We start from the raw sequence: 19,213 nt of genomic DNA, 5'->3' as shown, positions 1-19,213 counted from the left end.
GAAGCCTCCCGGGACAGTGCAAGAGCTAATTCCCCAGATCAACACTGCCCAGGAATGTCTCCCAAGATAAGGGGGCTCCTAGGCCTAGGTGACCCTCTGTGACCCTGCCTGGGCAGTTCCGTCTCCTGGCCCTAGGTAAACATTGTAACCCTAAAGGAATGCTTAGGTTGTAAAAAAGGAGATAATGGGGGGAAACATCTATCATGGTTAGACATGCGACCTGCAACTGACCTGGGGTCCAACAGTTTGAAAGAAACACCATATGCCCACCGGGGTCAGAGAATGTAACACCCCAATCTGTTGTCAATGGAAACCAAAATGTATATAAGGTGAAACAAAGTTAGCCATGGGCCCACTTCCAGATTGGCAAAGGAAGTGAGGGTGGCTAGCCTCAAATTAAACTCTGGTTTGTTCTCACTAGACAGGTTTTTCTTGTGGAATACAGCCTGAATTTTTGCCGTAACAAATCAACTAGACAAAAAAATGGAAAAAGAAATATCAGATTCAAACCAAACCTTCATGCAAATGGACTTAATAGATACATACAGAATGTTTCATCCAACAACAAAAATACACATTCTTCTTAGCAGCACATGGAAATTTCTCCAAAATAGACCACATACTAGTTCAATGCAAAGTAATAGAAATTATCTCATGTATATTATCAGTTCATAAGGCAGTGAAACTAGAAATCAGTGGCCAAAAAATCCACAGAAACTATGCAAACACATGGAAATTATCAATACCCTCTTGACTAACCAATGGGACACAGATGAAATTAAGAAGAAATTAGACAGTTCCTACAATCTAACAACAATGCCAGACTTTCTGAACAGAATCTTGGTTGTACAAGAAATAGCAAGAATCAACAAAGGGAATCATAACAAATTAAAATGCTTTTGCAAAGAAACATGAAGAAACAACCTACAGAATGGGGAAAAAATTTTCCCAGTTACTCCTGACAAAGGACTAATTTCTATAATATACAAGATCTCAAAAAATTAGACCCCCCCAAACTTAAAGAACCAATCAAAGATGGGCATCTGAAGTGAATAGATAGTTCTCAGATTGAGAAGTACAAATGATGCATAAATACATTTAAAAAGTTCAACATTGCTATCTATTCAAGTAACACAAATTAAAACAACACTGTGATTCAGTCTTACTCCAAAAAGAATGAACATCATCAAGAAGTCAAACAAGAACACATGAGGGAGAGGATGTGGGGAGAAAGGAAGCCTTCATTGCTGGTGGGCGTGTAAACTGATATGACTTCTCTGGAAATCAGTATGGAGATTCTTCAAAAACTTAAAATTGGAAATTCCATTTGACCCAACTATTTCCCCTCTAGGTATCTTTCCATAAGAGTTAAAGACATCATATTTATGTTTATAGCAAGTCAATTCATAATAACTAAATCCTAGAAGCAGCTTATATGCCCATCAATGGATGAAAGGGTAAATAAAATATGGTATTTGTACATAATGAAGTACTACTCTATCACAAGGAAGGATAAATTTGAGTCATTTGTAAGAAAATGGGTGCACCTTGACACCATATTAGTTAAGCAAAGTAAATCAAAATGCAAATATCACATGATTTCATTCATATAAGAAGTCAAAAATATAAAGTACAAAGTAGAAGACAGATAACAGGAAAAAAAGAGAGAGAAAATTATTGTAATCCAACATGGCCAATGTACAGTAACGCCTTGGTTCACTAAGGCTTCTGTTTGCGAACAATTTGGTTTGCAAACAAAAGCATTCAGCAAAATCTTGCTTCAGCTAGCAAATTCCACACTGGGTGACAAACACAACCATGGCCATCTTCCCCACACAAACACAAATGCACCCATCCTTGTCAAAATCATAAAACAAAATAAGTTCATATACCAAAGCACCATTATATCTAGAAGTGTAGTTTGATTTAGTATAATTTTCTTATCTATTTTATATTTTTTGGCCCATTAGTCTGGCTATTAATCTGTGTTCCTGATAATTAGCTTGATGAAGACTTAAATACATCTGACACTGGTAAAAAAAAAAGTTTAGAAGAAATGGGGGTGGAAGGAAGGGGAAAAAAGAATTGAGATGTGTTGTGTACATATGGTAATTCTCCACAATGAGTGTAAACATGTACTGTAAACATGTACTAATACAAATGTTTTTGAAAACCAGGATGTGGTCAAGTGAGTGTTGTTGCCAATTGCCATTCAAAGGAAAGGCAGCTTGTATAAACATTACAGTGTGTCCTCATTCACCTTATTCACCATACCTGACACTGTGCAACCTCTGGCTCTTCCTCAAAGTCAAAATGGCCATGAAAAGTAAATCAACATAGAATATCAAGGCAGCCACAATAGCATAAATACAGACACTCATGAAAGAGGACTTCTAGAATTGTTTCAGAAGAATTGTGGGATTAGTGTGTTTGAAGTGAGGAAGAGTATTTTGAGGAGTATTGATGCCAATGTGTCTTCTACTATAATAAATTTTTATTGTAAACATTTGTCATATGTTTCAATTGCACCCTGCATAACAGTTCCCATTTGACCACCCTGTATGACAGAAACCCTTTGCTATTCTGCTCTATTTTTGTAACTGGTTCAAGGTCTTTAACACATTCATGATGGGGTTGTAATTCATATGTCTCATTGCCAGGCAGTTCTGAACCACTGGTGATACTTGCATGACTGTCCCATCAGGTAGCACGGGTGGTATAAGCCACCTGATGGGACAGTCATGCAACTGGTAGGTTAAGCCAGTAGGAATGTGTTAGAGAGATTCTCTGTTAAACTTTGTGGTCAGTATTGACAGTCTTTTTAACATTCATTCCATATCAATGGCTTGTGCAAAGAACTTTTGACTTCAAAAGCATCTAGCCAAAAGCCTGACCATTCAGAAAACTCTGCTCTGCAAGTTAATCTGCCCTCTTCGGGAAATTCCAGCCTTACTTTAGGGTGATTATTTTTCACATGAAATGTAGAACGTTTTACATCCAGGCACCCAAACCCAAGATTTATTGCAGTGGCAATTAAGATTTGCTATCTGATATCTGTTGTGACACATTCAGACCTGATTTAAGCAATCTGAAAACTAACTTATTATTCAAATCACTGTACTAATCTGTCTGGTCCACATGGAGTTCTTTCCTTGTTTGCAAACAATCTTTACTGACCATGAGAAAATACAGAAAAGGTGAAGATTGCTGGTACTTTAAAAATCTGAGGGGCTGGGGATTTAGCTCAGCGGCAAAGCGCCTGCCTGGCAAGAGCAAGGTCGTGAGTTCAGTTCCTGGTACCGGAGAAAAACCAAAAAAAAAAATAAAATTAAATTAAATTAAAATAAAAATCTGAATAAAAATGTAAAAACTCAGGGTGGGGCAAGGCAGTCATGGAGAGGAGAGGAAAATGATCAAAATCTCTTATGTGCATACAAATCTGCCAAAATAAAACCCATTAATCTGTATAACCGATATACACTAATTAAAAATATGTGAAAATTTTTAAAATTCAGCTGAGCTCTGGTAATATTCATCCATGATTTACTTATAAACATAAAGGTTTGCACTTTATTCCCCACATTTACACTCCTGGGCTATCACAAACCAGATATTCGCCTCTTTGGGTTTGAAAATCATTACAGTTGCACATCTGCAAATACAGCCCTGGGGAGTAAGGTGATTCCCCCTAATTCATAATATATGCATAAAATGAGTAACATATTTGAGGAGATTGAGATGCTCTTATAGATTAGCTGGGCAGGAAATTCTCTCAGATATGTTTGGCAAGTTTCTTTTTCTCTGCTTTAAATTTCGTGCTTAAATTCAGTAGTTCTCGGTGGTATTCAACCACCTTATACAGCTATGTGATTTCTACCTAAGTAACTGGGAATCAGCATATCAAAAACTTGCCAAGTGACACGAAAAGTTACAGTATTTTGTCTACTGTTCTCTTGATTCATTTTGTGACCAAGAACCTACTGGCTTATTGTATCTATTTATTGCCTTTTTTTTTTTTTTTTTTTTTTTTGGTACCGGGAATGAACTGAGGACCTTGTGCTTGCCAAGCAGGTGTTTGTGCCACGGAGCTACATCCTCGGTCCCTGTTTATTGTTTTTTGACTATTAGTTTTATATCTTGCTTTGTTTTTTTTAACACCTTGGGCTTCTTTCTGCTTTCTAAGAAAATTCCTTATGATCAATGACTGTGTCTGGTCCACTGTGGGAAAGGTAGCTGATACCTCCCACTGAATGGATGTCTTAGTTACTTTTTCCTCATTGCTAGGACAAAATACTTGACAAAATTAAAGAAAGATTTATTTAGCTCACAGTTTGTGGAGGTTTCAGTACATACTCGGCTGGCTCCAAGGCAGAGTGGCAAATGGCAGAGGGCAACGGTTCATGGCAGCTGGAAAACAGCAAAAGCAGCAAGAGCAAAAGTGAGGAGCAGCAGAGAAAGCAAGAGTCTTTCCCTTATATTGTATGCAGGCTGCCCGCCCCATGGTGGGTGTAACGCTCATACCCATAATCCCAGCACTAGATCATGTATTAGTCAAAAGCCCTAGAAGCCTGCCCCATGACTGCATGAGGCTTTGGGGGGACACCTAGACACAAACCATAACAATGGATTACAAGGTAAATGAATAAACCTCTTATAAAGGGCTAAAATTTTGAGCTGTCTATGCCAGTATAGCAGTTCTCCTTTATCCACAGAAGATGCCTGAAACTTTGAATAGCACTGAATCCTACATATACTTTATGTTTCCCTATACACATAAAATGTAATGTTTTGTCCATCTTAATTTCATAAGGACCTTGTGTTATGGCCTCAGGTCTTCCCATCTGAAGTACTACTGTGAAACTAGCACAACCTCTTTTTTCTTTCAAAATTTCACAGATATGATATTCATTTTTTACCACAGATCTGAACAATTTGAGCAAACTGTTTTTTTCTTTCCTTATTAAGTTCAGAATTTCCACCATCTCATTTAAGGGATAGGCTTTGCGGCTCCCTGTTGGCATATCTGAGCTGCCAGATACTTCTGCACTTTGGGACCACTATGAAGTAAAATCAGAGTGATGTGTGCACAGAGCTGCACTAATGTGACGGTGGTTCTGATAACCGAGATAGCTACAGAGTGGTAGATGGACGGGCAGTTTGTGCAATGAGGATATGCTGGACAAAGGGATGATTCAGAGATCTGGTGGGTTGAAGAAGACAACAGATGGCATGAAATTTCATCATACTACTTGGAACAGTGAGCGATTTACAATTTATGAGTTGCTTATTCTACAATATTATATTTAATATTTTTGGACTGTGTTTGACTGTGGGTAACTGAAACCGTGGAAAACAAAACTGTAGATAAAGGAGGAACTACTGACTCTTCCATATGGTATTTACTGGGCAAAAACTTGGCCTCTGAAAGGGAATATGAACAAGTACCCTAAATCAGAAATGTGGTTGCACCCTGTGGCTTCTCCACAACCCCAAATCCACAAGCAACCCTCATCTTTTAAAGAGGTATGTCAAAGTAAATGAAAAGATCTAATGTTTTAGATTGGCTCCCAAATAATGAGGGTGGGGTTGAGTACACACTTAGCTAAGGCAAAACTGACAGTGAGCTGATAAAGCCTGAAGAGTAATTCCGTTTGAAAGTTCTCAGAATAAAATTGCGTAATGAACTTCACTCATCTAACCTGTTCATGGATGTTTATCTCCTCTTTTTAGTATATTCTTCTCCCTGGGGAAGGAAGTTCTACTTATTGATTACCTACTATAATTAATGCTTTCTGAAAATCTTTTGACAACTTTCATCGATTTGGAGAATTCCCCACCACTTGTGTCTCTGTCTCTCCACTGCGGAAGCCAGAGATTCACTCTTCCATTGTGGCTAAGGTGGAAGCATGGGACCTGGACTCTGTTGATCAGAAGTACTCAGTGAAACCATCAGTTCAGGAGAGTGACACAAGGCTGGGGGTGAAGGTCAGCAGTGGAGGGTTTGTCTCCTATGTGTAAGGCTTGGGTTTATTCCCAGAAATGCAAGAAAGAAAGCAAGAAAGAAAGAAAAGAAGGAAGGAAGGAAGGAGGGAAGAAAGGAAGGAAGGAAGGAAGGAAGAAAGGAAGGAAGGAAGGAAGGAAGGAAGGAAGGAAGGAAGGAAAGAAGGAAGAGAGAGAGAGAGAAAGAGAGAGAAAGAGAAAGAGAGAGAAAGAGAGAAAGAGAAAAGAAACACTAGTGACATGAATGAGGAAGTTTAGCCCTGAGTGTCCAGCCCTTGTGTCCTGGATCCAGACCCTGAGCCATCAGTGACACAATTTGGACGTTGCCTCCTAGCACTGACTGTCCACACCCACCTCTCAAGTGCTCCTGGGGACTCTGCTGTTCTCCAATGAACTTCTATACTGCCTACACTGACTAAAGGTAGCTTCTTTTTTAAGAAAGTATTTTTATTGAATTTATTTTTAAAATTTTAAAAACTAATTTTATAGGTACACTGTAAGAGCCAGCCTGTGAGCTTTGTACCTGACTGAAGGAGTCAAGGATGAAAAATAAAGAGACACAGAATTAGGTTAAAATGTGGGGGTCAGGGGTGGCCCTTGTCTCCCTTTGACAAAGAGCCCCAGGCTATGGCACACTCTGCTTTATTCACTTGGGCACTCACTACAAGCAACTAGAGTGAAACTGGATTCATCTGCCTCCCAACAACCATGGTACATGTTCGGGTAAACAACAGGACTAAGTTCTATTAACTTTCCCTGCACATCTCAGCACACACTCACACCACCTTTCTCTCTAGTGCTCACAGAAGAGGGCAATTCAACCTTAATCTTCCTATCTGGTCTCCCACAATACATTTTTGATAAATGTAATGATCACCTTCATCATAGGGATTTGTACCTGTACATGATATACCTTGCTTCATTGTTTTCTCCATTCCCCTTCCCTCTTTCCCTCCTTATTTACAAAAGTTGCTTCCATTTTTTTCTTCTATTCTCTTTTTTTCTTTTCCCCTCTTTCTGCTGCCCAAAAGGTAGCTTTTGGCTTTTTGTTTTGTGAATAGGTGCCTGACTATCTACTTTTTATCAGGCATTTGAAATATAATTGTCTTTCTTAAACTGGAAACAAGAGCTTATTAAGATTCAAAAACAGGAGTCATATTACAGAAAACTTTACTGGTCCTACACAGCAGCTTGGATTTTTTATAAACAGCTTGTATGGCACTTGAAAATTATTTGTGTGTGTACATGTGTTTGTGTGGTGTACTGGGGTTTGAAACCAGGACCTTTATGCTAGGATAGATCTCTACTCCTTTTTATTTTTATTTTGAGATAGGGTCTTCCTATCACCAAGTTGCCCATGCTGGGCTTAAGCTTGCCATCCTCCTGCCCCAGCCTCCCAAAGTGCTGGGATTATGGAGGGCACCACCATACCTGATTTATTTGTCATCTTTTAAAGGTGGGGGATGGGACCAGAGACTGTGGAGGAATGTCTGAAATGTCTCAAGACTCTCTTAGCCAACATAGAAGAATAAAAGGGAACTACTACCATGTCTAAGCCTCAGGACTCTAGAATGCCCCTGCACAACGCTAAGTCCCCCTGAAGGTGCCTGCTTGAGTTGCCCACTCCATTCTCTCCTGAGCCCAACCCACTTACCTGCAAAGTCAACAGTCACCTCTCTCCTTCCAGAAACAGAGCTGCAGACCATCAAGAACAGTACCTTCTTGAACTCGCTATGCCAGTCACAGTTATCTTTCATTGTAAACACAAATGAGCCTGTGTAACAGGCACAACCCATGTGCTAAACAGAAGGACAGAGAATTGAGGATATAGCTGAAAGCAAAGTTGCTAATCATCAAGTCTTAAAGGAGGGAGTGTTATAGTTTGTGTCTAGATGTCCTCCCAAAACCTCATGTGGTCATACGGCTTTTTCAGGGGTTGCTGAATCTAATGGGTGTGATGCTGGGATTAAGGGTATGAGTGCTACACCACCCTAGTGCAGGTGGCCTGCATAAAATAAAAGGGGCAGAAAGAGTCTTGTCTTCCTCCCTTGTTGCTTTTGCTGACTTTCACTGCCATGAACTGTTGCCCCTCTACCATGTATCACTCTGTCTTGGAGCCAGCCAACTATGGACCGAAACCTCCACAGACTGTGAGCTTAAAACTTTCCCTCTTTACTTTGGGTGTTGGGAATTTTGTCTCAACAACAAGAAAAGTAACATGACAGGATGATTGAGCATGGGTGTGGTTCCATGTGAGAGTGCCTGCTAACCAAACTCTAGTCTGGGGTTTGAGCCCCAACCCCAAAAGAAGGGGGAAAAAGACAAAGCTTGTTGACTGGATTGGGCTCAAGGTAGTCACAAGGGTCTATTAAACTAGAAGAAGGGAGTAAGAGAGGAGATCACAGAGATGCACCATGAGATGGACTGGGCCTGCCACTGCTGGCTTTGGTGACAGTGAGAGGGGACAAGAGCCTAGGAATGGTGTGAGCTGCATCTACAAGCTGGGAAGGATGAGCAAATGGATTCTCCTCCAAGACCCCGGGAAGGAGGTCAATCCTGCCAATATGGTGAGTTTAGTCCAGGAAGACACAGGTTGAATTTCTAACTTATGAAACTGTTGGGTAGTGAATTTGTGCAGTTTTAGGTCATGCGGTTTGGGCAACTCGTTACAGCAACCATAGAAAACTAATACAGCTCCATAGTCAGAAACCATTAGCACAAGAGGATTAATGTGTCAAATACACAAATACCCACTTGGACAATGAGTAAAATGAAAGTTTTGATCCATGAGATAGTTAAATATTTAAGAATTGCAATTTGCTACTTTCATTTTTTTTTGAGGACAAATCATTATAGTCTAGCAAGTTTACAGCAACAAATGAATACAAAAATAGAAAAACTCCAGCACTGGCAGGCAGTCCACTGGTTGTAGGATGTGGGACTATCAGCCTCTCTAATTCTATATTTTGCCACGTGGACAGGGAGGTAATGCAGGGTTGATAGGATTGCATGTGTGAGGTCAGGGCTGCACAAACATGAAGCATTTCAGTGACTGTTACTGCTATCTTGAAGGGGGGACCACCTAAGTGATCATAGCTATTCTCTGTTATGTGGGGACCATCTAAGTGACACTCTGATATTCCATACTGTGTATTCAACAAATATCCTTGGCAGCCATTGAGTATGATATTTAAGAGCTTAGGCTGTGCCACACATGGTATCACAGGCCAAAATCCCAGCACTCTTGGAGGCTGCGGCAGGAGAGCTGCAAGTTTAAGTGCAGCCTGTTGGGAGAACTAAAATGAGGTGATGTCAGTGAAGAAACTGGCACAAGGCCTAATGTGTATCAAAGACGCAACTAAATGACAGCTGTCATAATTAAGAATAAGCACTTGACAACAACAGGACACCAACCACTTCTGAACATTTGAAGAATTCATATGATTAGAATGATTAGAGCAGCCTCCTTAAGAAATAAACATAGCAGGCTTATATCCATGTTTCTGATAAGAAAAATGATGTACAGAAAGGAAATGTGTCCTGCAATAGAAACTAGAGCAAGAAGTAGGTCCACCCGACAAAGCCCAAAGGAGCTACGGTGTAGTCAAGTGGGCAAGCACTTGCCTTGTATTTAAGAGGCCCTGCCTGGTTCAATCACTAGCACTGTGAAACAACAACAATGACAGCAAAACACACTTGCACTATCACACTTACGGGGAACTACAGTAGCTGGAAAAGCCTAGAGTGAAGTAGTTACATGGTTCCCTTTCCTCTAAATCAGCAATACCAGAAGACTAGCAAAAAAAAAAAAAAATGAATTCATTTTTTTTTGCTAGTCTTCTAGTATATTTTATTCTTCAATAGTATTTAGTAGGAAGACAGTGGCATACTACAGAAATGATTCAGATCATTTTTAAAAGCCAGGAGTAACAAGTGGGAATATCCTATTGTAGGGCAGATGGAGGTCAAGGCTCAGGTCAGGCCCTGCTGAGCATGTTTGGTAAGATTTTAGAGATAAGCCAAGACAGACCCACAAGAGGAGCAGGAGCCATTACAAAATAAACATATTTTGGGAAAACATAGCAGGGAAAAGCAGGGGAGGAAAGTAAATATGACATAATCACTTTATGTTAGGCATCTGGAATGTGGTTCCGTGATTCCTCCCATTACCTCATAGAAAAGTTTCATTGAGTCGTTTGGCTACTCATCAGCTGAAAACCATAAAAGTCAAAGAATGGAAAAGCTTTGTAAGGAACGGATGAACTAAAGTTGGAGGGGATTTTTTAAAAGTTGTTTCTCCCACTGGGATGGAGACATGAACTAGAACACAGAACACAGTACATGTCGGCAGCTTCTGAGTAAGACTTTGACAGTGTTTTCCTCCTTTCTTCTTTTCCTCCTTTCCTCCTCCTTCCCTTCCTTGCCTTGCTGTCTTCCTGCCTTCTTTGTCTCTTCCCTCTTTCTCTCTTTCTTTCATTCTTTCCTTTTGTTTTCTGGTGCCAGGGATTGAACTCAGAGCCTCACGCATGCCAAGAAAGTGCCTGCCCACTGCGTGCACCTCCCACCCGTCTCCCACCCCTTCTCGCTGAAGCAACTCCAGACTCTCATCCACCAGACATTGGCTCAAGCCTGGCTCCTTTGCCAGGAAGCCCTTTCAGAACCTATGTGCACCTCTCTCATTTCACCATTTGTCATTGTTAACATTTTATTCAACTCATAACAAAGTAATATATGCAACCTCGTGAATCTTTAATGTCATGAGGAAGTGAAAAGGCAGATTTTAAACTACATGTATTTGTGCATCCATAGAAAAAGTAGGAAAGATAAAACACCAAATAGTTAATGATGACTATATTTTGGGAAGAAAAAAAATTCTATGATTTAGCTTAGACAGTTTTTAATTCGTTGAAAGTTTATTCTCTCTCTTGATGAGCACATAATGCCTTGAATTTTAAAATCAAACGGGTAGATCCAGAAATCCCACTAGTGTATATACATATTCAAAGGAAATGAAAAGAACATGTTAAAGAGATATTTGCACTCTCCTGCCTATGATACCTTTAAATACAATAGACAAGATATGGAATCAACCAAACTGTTCATTAACGAAGAAATGGAAAATTGGAATATAATATATACATCATGAAATATTATTAAGCCATAAAAAAGACAGGAGTTCTGTCATTTGTGGCATCATGGATAGAACTGTAAGCTACTGTGCTAAGTAAAATAAGCCAGGAACAGAGAAACTAATACTGCATGATCTCCTTATACGGGGAAGCTGGAAAAGGTTGGTCTCAAAGAAATAATAGAATAGTGGTTAGCAGAGAATGAGAAAGGACAAAAATTATACTATGTATGTTAAATTATTTCCCCATACTTGGAAAGTTTTTTCTATATCTGTGCATATGTTTTTTATGCCATTCATTCCATCTTCTGACTTTCCACTAATTCCATTTAATCTTAGATTCATTTTCTTTGTATCACCTAGCAGCTGATAGGTCCATTTTCTGTGATATTTTTAAATTATCTCTGAATAGATGATCCTTTGCATGATCCTTATCTTGTAGTTCTAATACTCTGGACTTATATTAATCACTTCACTGCTCATACTTTCAATAGATTTTTATCTCCTGCTTTCTGTTTGATACCATTTCGTGAACTCTAATTCTTTGCTAAACCAGTCATTTGTGTTTTCTATAGTTTTGGTTAGCTGAGTCATTTTCTATTCCTGTCTTCTTTCAGCTCACTGATCATTTCACTTATTAAGTCTCTTGGATGTTTACTTATATAATCTCTGAGCTTGCTGAAGAGCTGATTGCTATTTGTTTCTTCTTTATCACTTCACATAATTCAGCAATCTGTTTTACTGTTTCTTCCCCATCAATTTTTCATAGATTTGCTTTGAGAGAGTTGGTAGTTTTTGGAGCCATTTGTTGCTCTGTTTTCGCATATATCTATGCTTTCGTGTGCTGCATATTTCAGATAGATTAGCGTACAAAGACTTTGTTCCTAGGTGATCTCTTTAGTTAATGTCTGCTCTCCGGTGATGTGATCTTGGGCTTACTTGCATTTTGGTATTTATCTATCTCTTCATTCTCATGATTTTGGTAGGATTGGACCTGTCACTGTGTTGCAAGGAGAGAATGTCTACTGGTTATTTCAATGTCAACAGATTCAACCGTACATCCATCATGCACTAGACTGAAACTTACAATCTCAGCATTTTATCAATGTCCTATACAAACTGTGAACAGTTAGAATACAATGTGGAGGGAGGAGGGAAGGAAAAAGGAAGCAAAAAAAAAAAGTGGTAAGTCAATAAGAAGAAAAGGGAAAAAAAGAAGAGAAACACCTATAGATGATAAACAGGAGATATGACTCTACTGACATTATTTTTATAGCCGGAATAAAAGGGCTAGTGCTGAGGGATTTTGAGACTGCTTGTGAGAGCAGAAGGGGTGGGGAGGGAGGGAAGTATAGTTGGAACCTGGGGGAACCTTTGAGCGTGTCAGAACCGTTCATATGTCGGGAATTAGCTGATGGTTGGCTCCTCTAGGTACAGTTTTGATGAGCATTGCCATGACTTCCTCACGAAAGGTACTATTTAAATTAAAGCACTGGTTAATTTTCATTCTCCTTTCCACATATACAGAGACCTCCTATATAGAGAGAGAGACAAAAGGAGGAACAGAAGAGAGGAACGATAAAGGTGTAAGAAAGAGAGGAAGAGAAAAAAAGAAACAAGAAAGAAAACAACGACAGCAACAAAAACCTACACAATTATAAGATCACAAGATCGAAGCAAACTTACAGTCTCATTTATACTGCAGTCTAAGTTTAATTGCAAGTCTCTGAACTGGCCATACCACCCCACCAACTGTCTACTTCTGAGCAAGGAGGCTTATCTATCCAGATGGCCCTCTGGGTCTGCCTTCTGACTACAAGATGTGATCTGGACATGACTAACTACAGGCTTTGGCCTCTGTCCCAAGATCCAACCAACTCAGTTAATTTGGTGAAGGGAGGGTGCGGTGTGATAGACCCAGCTGTCAGTTCTCTGGAAAAAAACTGCAATAATGTTGATGACACAAAGATAAAAAAGACACTGACACACAATAAAAACAAAATAATAGCAACAACTATGATACCACTGACAATAGCAAAGAAATCAACAACAATAATAAAGCCAAAGACAAACTGGATGTTGGTGTACCATAAATGCTACCACTCTTAACAATAAAAGACAAACTGGATGTTGACATACCATAAAAGCTACCACCCTTAACAATAAAAGACAAACTGGATGTTGACATACCATAAAAGCTACACCCTTAACAATAAAAGAGGTCTGCAATAATAATATAGACACAAATACAAATCAAATATTGACATACAATAAATATCTACAAAGTACAACTATACCATGATTAACAATAGAAAAATTCAACAATAATAGCACAGACCCAACTAAATATCTGAACATTAATAAAACTTAAGAATAACACTAATAAAAATGAAGGGATAGGAAAGGGAAAAATAAAAGAAGGAAAATTTAGGAAACAAAGAAAAAGACGATGCCCGGCATGATGGTGCACACCTGTAATCCCAGCACTTGGGTGGCTAAGGCAGGAGGATTGTTGTGAGTTCAGGACCAGCCTGGGCTACAAAGTGAGCTCAAGACCAGTCTGAATGGCATACTGAGAACTGTCTCAAAAAAGACAAAAAAAAAAGAAAAGAAAAGGAAGTTGAGATAGAGAAGAAGAAAAAAGAGAGATAAAAGATCCAATTAAAAAGTTTTTTAAAATTAATAAAATTCGATTAAAAATAGCAGAAAAGAGTCAGGCATGGTGGCACATGCCTGTAATCCCAGCACTCGGGAGGCTGAGGCAGGAGGATTGTTGTGAGTTCGAGACCAGCCTGGCCTACAAAGTGAGCTCAAGGCCAGCCTGAACTGCATAGTGAGACCCTGTCTCAAAAAACCAAAAACAAAAACAAAAACAAAAAATCAGAAAACAACACACAAGAAAAATATGAAAAAAGAAGAAAACAAAGCAAAAGACAAGAAGAAATAAAGAAAATAAAAAACCCAACCCTCCAAAAAACAACAAAGAACTGTCTCTTGTGACCATCTCCCAACAAGTCACTGTGGCAGTGACCCCAGAAACCTTGAAGTATGGCCGCCTATGGCTCCTGATTCCTGGAGTTGCTCATTCTTAGATAATTAGCCCCTTCCCAAATGTTTAGTCTCTCTCAAATATGGGGAGCACAGCACTGGGGTTTCTTCTCCAACTCCAACCTGCCATGAGGAAGGAGTCACTTGCAAAGTAAAACCCCATGTTGTATTTGATCTTTTCAATAGCTTCAGGGTTTTCCAGGGGCTGGCCCAGCTAGCGCAGTCTGTTATTTCTTCCTGGGGCTGCTGACCCTTTCTGGGCTTCGCTTGTGTTTGCAGAAGTGGGGCCCTTCGCCAGGAGCCAAGGTGAGCGTTCTATCCTGTTTTCTTCTCTCCTTTGTATTGTCTTTAGTTTCTTCAGTTGCTCTGTGATTTTTAGTTATCCAAACAGCTCCTTCTTGCCTCCTGGAGCTTTTCTCCTTTTTCTCTTCACTAGGTTGTTGTTTTCCAGGTATCAAGAGTTCAAGTCCTGGGGAGTCTGTGATATGCTGCTGGATTTTACAACACCATCTTCCCTTTTCCATGCATCATGTTGAAATGCAAGAGGGATACCATTGTGATGGTTTATGCTAAAGTGCCTGGTGCTGCACTGAATTCTGTTTTCAGAAAAACCATATTCTTGTCCACAGCATTTACACTGTTTAATCTAGGACACATTTAAGAAGGTTTGGAATTACTGCTTGAGGTAACTGGACAGAAAAGCCACCATGTAAACGTGACTTCTTACCCATGTGCGTCCAAGCTTGGAAAGAGCTAAGTTTCAATTTGTCATTATTAATAGCTATGTGCTATCCCATTTTGCTGCTCTCCTTTAGTTATTTAAGTTGTATCCACTTTTTTCCCAAGATTACACGTAATCTACATAATCCCACTCTAAACAAACAAAAAACTACTACAGTTGTTCACAGAATAGGGTGTCAAAGTCTTGTATAAAAAACACTGTACCTCACCAGTTGTGATAGTGCACCTATAATCCCTGCATTCTGGGGAGCTGAGGCTGGAGGTTCACAAGCTTAAGCCCAATCTGACCAATTTAGTGACTTAGTGAAACTTGTTTCAAAATAAATATAAAATATAAATAAAGGAGTAGCTTCAACCAAATTGGGTAGGAACCCAGGCTTATCAGTGGGTAGGATTCCCAGCCAAAGAGATTGATTAGAGGTTAGCCCTGGATTTAAGATCCTCTAATTAAAGGAGCTCAGGAATCTTTTAGAGAAGCTGTGGAGGTCTCTTTGCAGATGTTAGAAAGGATGCATATACCCCAGCTGCTGCTGGCAGCTATCTTGTGACCGCAAAAGCCAAATGGAGACCAAAGCTAGCATCCAAGGAGAAAAGAGCTAAAAATTTCACAAAGAAATAAAATCAGAGTTCTGACTGAACTACACCTACACTGAAGCACATCTAAATTCACCTTGGATTTTCAAAATTTCTTGATGTAGAGAAATAAACATGAAAAGTAATGTATTGCCTAATGTAGTGGCACACACCTCTAGTCTCAACACTTGGGAGATGGAGACAGGAGGATCGCCATGCGTTCAAGGCCAGTCTGGACTACATAGCAAGACCCTGTCTCAAAAAAACAAACCAAAAAAAAGGTAATGTATTTTTATGCACCCCACATTGGACAGCTCTTGTTTACCACCTCTGACCTCTTCATCCAATTTCATGTGTCCTGATAGACCTCACTTGTATTCTAGGGATACGTCCTATCCTGGGAGTTTGTTCAGCAGTACTCACACACAGACAACTGAAAAGTAGGGAGGTGGCGAGTGCTCCATGAGGATATTCTTAACAGGTGAGAAGTAGGACCCAATGGAAGACTTATTCCTTGTTCCTCTCTTATGCAGATAGTTCTGAGGTGCAGGCCACAATGTTTCTGCATTAAGTTTGTTATTGCTGAACACATTGCTGACACCCGCAGTTTAAAGGAGGAGAAGTTTAATTTATCTTACAGTTCGGGAGATACAGTCCATGGTCGCTGGGTCTGAGGCAGGAATACCACAATGAAAACAAAAATCCTTACTTCATGGAGGTCAGAAAGTAGAATAGGAGAGCAGCACCAGAGAGGAAGGCACAAGGGATGTTATATGGATCCCATTGATCATGCCTTCATGACCCATCCAGACCACCCAGGCCTATGGGCTCCACCAATCCTATGGGCAGATCCCAAAGCCAATCAACTGGACACTCCACCCTGACACACAAGCCTTCCAGAAAAGCTAGGAGACCTATCAACCACTGTCTGTAGCAGACACTTCCTATTTCTTTGCCAGGTCCCACCAATAGCCAACTTCCCTCCACACTTATTAGAGTGGTAGTCACAGGCATGCTTGTCTTATTTCTGACTTTAATAAGAATACTCCCAGAAACAGCAGTGTGGGAAGGGCCCTCTTACAAAAGACTCACAGGTGGAGGGTTGTGTCGGTGTGAATGGTCATGGTCACTCATGGGCACCACCACACTGTCTCAGTCAGACACCATGTGGCTATAGTGGGTTAGTAACATGAGTTTCCCCTCTCTGAGGCTTGCTACCAGCCCTATGGGAAGCCTCCTCTGCCCCAGGGCTGGGACCAACAATAGTCCCAGTTCAGCACAGTTCCCCAGGGAACCTCAATCAACCACCTCGTGGCAGTGAGAAATCTCTATAATGATAAATTGCTGCTTGGATATACTCTTAAATTTTTGGAATATGTAAAAAAATGTCTCTTGTTAAGTGCTACAATATTACATTGCAATCAGGAATTACACTGGAAAAGTCAATGGAAAGCTACATCCTCAACAAGAGCAGACAAGACCGCTAGGCGAGCAAACCTGCAGAGATGAAGGTGTGAGGTCCCCAGCAGGTGGGGACCTCACCTGGCAGTAGTCACTGCTGAAGGTGAAGGAAACAGGAGTGGGTTCGGGGGCAGCAAGATTCGAGCTCCCTCTGGCTTCCTAATTCTTCTTGAGTTCATTCTTGATCATTTGTATTTTCCTAGGGAGCACTCTATGTTTTTCAAGATTTCTAATGTATTAATTAAAAAACAATAACAGCTTTGTGGCTTTAAAACTGGTTATATCTCTTTTCTTTCCTTCCCTATATTGCTTATTTGCATGATCTATCTTTTATTTATCTCGCTAGAAAATGGATTACTTTAATATTATCTTTTCATAAAAGGTAATGAAAATGAAAAGCATTGGGGCTGGGGATTTAGCTCAGCAGCACAGCACCTGCCTGGCAACCGCAAGGTCGTGAGTTCAATTCCCGGTACTGGGGAAAAAAAAAAAAAAAGTACCAGCATTTAGTTTCATTGATCTTCCTTATTGTTCTGTTGTTTTTCAGTGCTGGAGATTGAACCCAGGCCTCACGCCTGGTGGGCAGGTGCTCTACCACTGAGCCACATACCTCAGTCTAGTTTTCTAATTCTTTTTTTCTGCTTTCTTTTTTCCCTCTACGTTCTCTAGATTTATCCTATTGCTTTTTTGATAGCTGAGTTTAAAACTTAATAAATTTATTTTCATACTTTGTTATTTTTAATAAATGCATATAAGGTTGTTTTTCCTTTAACTTAATCTCACAAATTCAAATATTTAGTACTTTCTAATCATTCAAATGTAAATATTTTATCATTTCTTCTGTGGTTCTTCTTTAATTAATATTTGGGAAATTATTTTTAAGTTCCCAAACATTTACATTCTTCTGAGTCTTTATATTATCCCAATGATGGTTTTTTTTCTTTTTTTTCTTTTTTTTTTTTTTGGTGCTCCTGGAGATTGAACTCAGGTCCTTGTGCATGCTAGGCAAGCACTCTACCACTGAGCTACAGTCCCAGCCCTCTGAGTCTTTATATTATTTATTCCTAGTGTGACTACTACGAAATGGTCAGATAATATAGTTTATAGGTTCTTAACACTCATATTTCTTCAAAGTTAACACTCTGTGCCCAGCATGAGGGCACATGCCTATAATCCCAGCACCTGGGAGCTGAGGCAGAAGGATCACTGAGAGTTTGAGACCACCCTGAGCTACAAAGCGAGATCCTCAAACACAAACACACAAAACAAAACAAGCAAACAAAAAGACTTTGTTGTGATCTAATACTTGGAGCAAGATTGAGATATAATAATATTTGAAAATTGAATTGGATATATTGGAGTTTTAAGCAAAATGTAATTTCAATAACCAAAACTGACCCAAAACTTATGAAATCTGCCCAAGATCTCATTAAATTTCTGAAAAACAATGTTTAGCAAACCATAGGTAGAAGCAAGGCTGGAAAAATATATAATTTTCTTCATATTTGCATCTCCAACTGAAACATGAAAACTGACTTATCAGCCAATTATAATAGGTCCCTAATTCATGTTGTTGAAAAAAATAAAAAAGCTTAAATCCTTTATCTTCTGTTGGATACAAGTAGGGCTGCACTCCGATAATATCAGAAAGTAGGAAAGGCTGCTGTTACTACCTTCTCATCTCCCTTCCTGATCTAGGGCATTTTCAACCCCAGTCTCCTGCCCAGTCTGTGCTTCCAGGTCCCCAGTTCATATCTGTGGCTGACTGAGCGAGGGCCCAGCACAGCCCTTAGTACTACACCCCCAGTGCCCAGCCGTGCACACACATCCTCCTACCTCTCCGGGGTCGACAGACTCTGCTGCCCTGCCTTGTGCATCTCCAACAGTGCTCAAGGAACTATCCCGATTGCAATGAAATCCCAGGCAGCAGACAAAACCACAGGGCACAGGAAGGACACTGTGCCCAGGGCACCCCCGTGGCACTCTCCATACGTGGGCACAGGCTGCCTTCTCTCAGCAATGGGTTCTGAAGCAGTTTCCTCATCCTTCCTGCGAAGTCACTGGGCCTCTTATTGCATTTTGTCTTCCCTTTTACCTTTCTTATCTCTGCCACCTTATGCAACTTTCACAGTGTCTATTACAAAAGAGAAGAAAGCCAGACCTGGAGGCACAGGCTGAGACCCTGCACTCTGGGAACCTGAGGCAGATGATCAAAGTTGGAGCCCATCTTCACCAACCTAGTGACTGGGGTGAGACCCTGTC

At 40.1% G+C, this 19,213-nt stretch overlaps 1 protein-coding gene across 1 annotated transcript in view; it reads right to left on the bottom strand.

The window, feature by feature from the left end:
• LOC102005144 (cytidine monophosphate-N-acetylneuraminic acid hydroxylase) overlaps positions 1-19,213 on the bottom strand; it is a 188,869-nt gene that overhangs the window by 147,797 nt on the left and 21,859 nt on the right. The gene's annotated exons all lie outside the window — the stretch shown is intronic.

The sequence above is a fragment of the Chinchilla lanigera genome, unplaced genomic scaffold (genome assembly GCF_000276665.1).
Source record: "Chinchilla lanigera isolate Chin_1 unplaced genomic scaffold, ChiLan1.0 scaffold00082, whole genome shotgun sequence".
Lineage (NCBI taxonomy): Eukaryota > Metazoa > Chordata > Mammalia > Rodentia > Chinchillidae > Chinchilla > Chinchilla lanigera.
This window is presented reverse-complemented; position numbering and strand designations above follow the sequence as displayed.